Raw genomic sequence first — 6,370 nt, 5'->3', positions numbered from 1 at the left:
ATAAAGCAGACATAGATACTTTTCTGGAACTCTCTTGCTTTTTCCATGATCCAACGGATGTTGGCAATTTGATCTCTGGTTCCTCTGCCTTTTCTAAAACCAGCTTGAACATCAGGAAGTTCACGGTTCACATATTGCTGAAGCCTGGCTTGGAGAATTTTGAGCATTACTTTACTAGTGTGTGAGATGAATGCAATTGTGCAGTAGTTTGAGCATTCTTTGGCATTGCCTTTCTTTGGGATTGGAATGAAAACTGCCCTTTTCCAGTCCTGTGGCCACTGCTGAGTTTTCCAAATTTGCTGGCATATTGAGTGCAGCACTTTCACAGCACCATCTTTCAGGATTTGAAATAGCTCAACTAGAATTCCATCACCTCCACTAGTTTTGTTCGTAGTGATGCTTTCTAAGGCCCACTTGACTTCACATTTCAGGATGTCTGGCTCTAGGTCAGTGATCACACCATCGTGATTATCTGGGTCGTGAAGATCTTTTTTGTACAGTTCTTCTGTGTATTCTTGCCACCTCTTCTTAATACCTTCTGCTTCTGTTAGGTCCATACCATTTCTGTCCTTTATTGAGCCCATCTTTGCATGAAATGTTCCTTTGGTATCTCTGATTTTCTTGAAGAGATCTCTAGTCTTTCCCATTCTGTTGTTTTCCTCTATTTCTTTGCATTGATCGCTGAAGAAGGCTTTCTTATCTCTTCTTGCCATTCTTTGGAACTCTGAATTCAGATGCTTATATCTTTCCTTTTCTGCTTTGCTTTTCGCTTCTCTTCTTTTCACAGCTATTTGTAAGGCCTCCCCAGACAGCCGTTTTGCTTTTTTGCATTTCTTTTCCATGGGAATAGTCTTGATCCCTGTCTCCTGTACAATGTCACGAACCTCAGTCCATAGTTCATCAGGCCCTCTATCTGAGGCAACAAAGCTACACGCTGAAGATGGCAGAACAGAAGGAGAATGAAAAGCCTCGGGCATTGCAGACTTCAGAGCCACTGCACCCGCCCTGGACCTCTGTCCTTCAGCTTCTTGAGTGTTCACCAGGCACTATAGCGTACGTCCACAGGGTTTAGACCACTCACCCTTGGGGCTTGTCACTTGCAGCTGAGTAGACCTTTCTAGGAAAGGATGAGAGACGTGAGAGAAGATCCAGACGCATTGGATGGGATCCAGAAGATCCTAGGGTTAATAGATGCCCCAGGCAGATACAGTGGGGAAGACGAAAAGAAGAAGAAGCAGAGAGAAATATTTTTAGAGAAAATATTCCTTGTAGGCTGACTAGCGTATACAGCCTGGTGACTCCAGTTGGCTGTGCCGAGCCCTGGTCATGTAGATTTCACACGTTGCCGTCGTAACTCAGTGAGGAGGCGATGTCAGTCAGCTTGACCACAGTGCTCATTTCACTGTGTGCATGTACATCAAACCATCATGCCTTACGCCTTAAATGTTCAAGATACAAAATTCCTATTTTAAAAATAAATTTTTAAATAAAACATTTTTTAGACTTTTTTAAATAAAGAAACTTTTCCTGATCTTGACAAAGACTTTGTCCATTAACTGTCTGGTAGCAATGGTCAGCTACCTATCAGGCAGGAATAACTTTTTTTAATTTAAAAGGTTTCTATTTTATATTGGAGTACAGTTGTTTAACAACGTTATGTTTGCCGTTTGACAGCAAAGTGATTCAGTTATATACACACATATATTCACTCTTTTTCAAGTCCATTTCCTGTTTAGGTTATTACAGAGTCTCAGCAGAGCTCCCTGTGCTATACAGCAGGTCCTCGTTGGTTTTCTGTTTTAAATACGGCAGTGTGCATCGTCCCAACCCCCCGGTCTATCCTCCTCGCCCACTCTTCCTCCCGGTGACCATACATTCATTCTCTGAGTCTGTGACTCTGTTTCTATTGTGTAGATAAGTTCATTTGTATCTTATTTTTTTTAGATTCCACGTATAAGCGATATCCTATGATAATTCTCTTTGTCTGACTTATGGAATCATTTTTTCTCTAAAGGACACACACCCAGTACACGCAGATGAATATTCTGAACGCCAGGGATGAAAAAGAAAAGCTGTCTCTGTGAATAAACAGATCACCCGGTGAGCGGTGAGCAGATGGCTCCTTCGCAACCCAAAAAGACCAGGAGACAATGCAGAACCGTCCTCCGAAGGAAAACATCTATGGAAGGAAAACATTTGTTTCCACAATGCCCAGGCCAATTGTGATTCAAGTGTAAGGGGAAATCATACTGTCAGATATGGAAAGACTAATAAACTGCTCAGAGCCTCAATGGAAGAACAAAAGCACTCATATACCAACAGTGGCAAAATGAAAAAGTAAATTCAACAAACGGAAAAACTGAAACGAAGGAATGATGAGGAACAAAGAAACCGTAAAACACAGAATTATTCTTGAAAATTATCAGCAATGCAGTCATAACGTTTAACGTGATTATTAAGAAAAGATTCCTGAAATAGTAGATAATTAAAGTAAAAGGCATTAATAACAGCTGAAAACTAAAATTCTGGAAGACAGTCAGCCAAACGAAAGAGATGAGGATGAAAAAAGAAAGGACTAAGTGGGTGCCAAGTGTCATGTCCTGTACAAGGGAGGAAATAGACGTGATTAAAATGCAATGTGAGTGGAAAACACACTTTGATGTTTTTGTTTTAAAGACTTAAAGGACATCTCTGATCCAATGGCCATGACTGTGCGTCCACTGTCGGGGGCCCAGGTTCAATCACTGGTGGAGGAACTAAGACTCCACATGCCATGCAGGGTGGTCAAAAAATAAAAAATTTAAGGTTGACCACTAATAAAATACAAATGAAATGTAAAACTTCTAAGAGGTCTGGTGTCTATTCCAACCCTACTGCTCACTGCTCTGTGACCTTGCGAAGTGACCTCATTCCTCTGAGCCTGGGAGTAACAAACTCCACCTAAAAGACAGCATTACTACAAACAAAGCTAGTGGAAGTGATGGAATTCCAGTTGAGCTATTTAAAATCCTAAAAGATAATGCTGCGAAAGTGCTGCATTCAATATGCCAGCATATTTGGAAAACTCAGCAGTGGCCATGGGACTGGAAAAGATCAGTTTTCATTCCAGTCCCAACGAGAGGAAATGCCAAAGAATGACAAGCTACCATACAATCGCGCTCATCTCACGTGCTAGTAAGGTTGTGCTCAAAGTCCTTCAAGCTGGGCTTCCACAGCACATGAACCGAGAACTTCCAGATACGCAAACTAGGTTTGGAAAAGGCAGAGGAACCACAGACCAAATTGCCAACATTCGTTGGGTCATAGAGAAAAGCAAGGGAATTTCAGAAAAACATCTACTTATGCTTCATTGACTACGCTAAAGCCTTTGACTGTGTGGATCACAACAAACTGGAAAGTTCTTAAAGAGATGAGAATACCAGACCACCTTACCTGTCTCCTGAGAAACCTATCTGGGGATCAAGAAGCAATAGTTAGAACCAGACATGGGAAAACCAACTGGTTCAAAATTTGGAAAGGAGTAAGGCAAGGCTGTGTTTGTCAACCTGCTTATTTAACTTATATGCAGAGTACGTCATGTGAAATGCCAAGCTGGATGAACCATAAGCTGGCATCAAGATTGCCGAGAGAAATATCAACAACCTCAAATATGCAGACGGTGACTGCAGCCATGAAATTAAAAGACGCTTGCTCCTTGGAAGAAAAGCTATGACAAACCTAGTCAGCTTATTAAAAAGCAGAGACATTAATTTGCTGACAAAGGTCCATATAGTCAAAGCTATGGTTTTTCCAGTAGTCAGGCATGGATGCAAGAATTGGACCATAAAGAAGAATTGATGCTTTCGAACTGTGATGTTGGAGAAGACTCTTGAGAGTCTCTTGGGTTGCAAGGAGATCAAACCAGTCAATCCTAAAGGAAAGCAAGCCTGAATGTTCATTGGAAGGACTAATGCTGAAGCTGAAGCTCCAATACTCTGGCCACCTGATGTGAAGAGCCAACTCATTGGAAAAGATCCTGGTGCTGGGAAATATTGAAGGCAGGAGGAGAAGGAGGCGACAGAGGATGAGATGGTTGGATGGCATCACCGACTCAATGAACATGCGTTTGAGCAAACTCCAGGAGATGGTGAAGGGCAGGGAGGGCTGGGCTGCTGCAGTCCATGGGGTTGCAAAGAGTCAGACACGACTGAGCAACTGAACAACAACAACCACTCTAATGTCAGAAAGCAGAGGAACTGAAGAGCCTCTTGATGAAGGTGAAAGAGGAGAGTGAAAAAGCTGACTTATATGATTGATGACTTATATGAACTATGATTTATGACTTATAAAAGATGACTTATATGAACTCAACATTCAAAAAACTAAGATCACGGCATCCAGCCCCATCATTTCATGGCAAATAGAAGGGGGAAAAGTGGAAGCAGTGAGATTTTATTTTCTTGGGCTCTAAAATCACTGCAGATGGTAACTGCAGCCAAGAAATTAAAAGACACTTGATCCTTGGAAGATAAGCCATTAGAAACCTAGACAATCTATTGAAAAGCAGAGACATCGCTTTGCCAGCAAAAGTCCATCTACTCAAAGCTATGTTTTTTCCAGTAGTCATGTATGGATGTGAGAGTTGGACCATAAAGAAGGCTGAGTGCTGAAGAATTGATGCTTTTGAACTGTGGTGTTGGAGAAGACTCTTGAGAGTCCCTTGGACTGCAAGGAGATCCAACCAGTTAATCCTAAAGGAAATCAGCCCTGAATATTCATTGGAAGGACTGATGCTGAAGCTGAAGCTCCAATACTTTGGGCACATGATACAAAGAGCCGACTCCTTGGAAAAGACCCTGATGCTGGGAAAGATTGAGGGCAGGAGGAGAAGTGGGTGACAGGCTGAGATGGTTGGATGGAATCACTGACTCAATGGACATGAATTTGAGCAAATTCTGGGAGATAGTGGAGGACAGAGGAGTCTGGCGTGCTGAAGTCCATGGGGTCACAACTGAACAACAACACCTGTATCCGTATATCTATATGCAGAGAGGGAGAGAGGTTTATTATAGGAGCTGGCTTTTTCGATTATGACGTCTGACAAGGCCCCCGCTCTGCTGCCGGCAATCTGGAGACTCGGGGAAGCCGGTGGTGTATGCTTCAGCCGAGTCAAAAGGCAGGAGACCAATGTCCCAGCTGGGAGACAGTCAGGCTGGAGAAGTTCCCTCTTACTTGACCATTTTCACTAATCAGGCTTCAACCAACTGGGTGAGGCCCACCCCCACTCGGGAGTTCAATCTGCTTTACTCAGTTCAGTGATTCAAATGTTAATCCCCTCCAGAAATGCCCTCAGAGACACACTCAGAGCACTGTTAGACCCGATGGCTGTGCCCTCTGTGGCCCAGTCAAGCTGACACTAAAACGAACCATCCATCCCCAGACACAATTGGGGTCAGCACTTCACTTCTGAGTTCCTGGCATCTCGAGCCTGTGCTCATGGCCCCTGAATGATGAGGAGATGAGGCTGTCCACCACGGCCACAGCTGATTTCTTTCCCCGGTGTGATGTCAGAGCCGCGGGTGGCAAACGGCCCCATCCATGAGGCTCCCGAGCCCAGCCCACAGCAGGCCCTCCCAGGGACTCCCCACGACCGCCCTGCCCTGGGGCCACACCGCCTGAGCTTGGCAGCAGTGAGCACCGAAGTCATCAAATCAGAAGCCCCAGCTCCCATGAGAGGAGTCCCAGCCAATTCTTCATGAGCCCTGTCTCCACCAGCCGAGTAGCTCCCGGGAGGGCCGGAGGACAGCGGGTCTGGGAGCAAGAGAACCTCCCCCCAAACCCAGCACAGGCAGCACTCAGCGCCTCACTGCCTCCCTGTCCTCGGAGCTATTTTACTGGGAAAAGAAGCGGGGATGCTTGTTTTTGTTTTCTAAAATCCTTAAGGAGCAAGAATCACACACAGTCTTGTAGGAAATTAAATTTAGAAATGAGATGCCAGGCTTGGCAGAGACCACAGCAGAGCCTCCAACTGGGCCAGACTGACACATCCAGGAGACCACATCACAGTTATTAACCTTTTGCTCCAAAACGTGTGGAGAAAAGCTGCTGGAAACCCAGGGAGAATTTGCCTAAATGACAGTCACAGTTGGAGACCAACACACCTCGAGCGGCAACTGGGAGATGGAAAACATGAGTAGAGGGAAGGGAGCATCAATACAGCGGTTAACCACCATAAATTAACAGATGCACGGGACTTCACATCCTCAGTGAAAGAAAGTGCATTCCTTTCAAATGCCAAACAGAGCACGTGTGAGAGCTCCCTGAAAATCTCAATCGGTTCCTAAGGTCAGAAATCACACAGACAGTGCCCCCTGAACATATGCAATAAACA

Source organism: Bubalus bubalis, chromosome 20 (genome assembly GCF_019923935.1).
Source record: "Bubalus bubalis isolate 160015118507 breed Murrah chromosome 20, NDDB_SH_1, whole genome shotgun sequence".
NCBI lineage: Eukaryota > Metazoa > Chordata > Mammalia > Artiodactyla > Bovidae > Bubalus > Bubalus bubalis.
The sequence above is the reverse complement of the archived record's forward strand: the minus strand, read 5'-3'. Positions refer to the sequence as shown.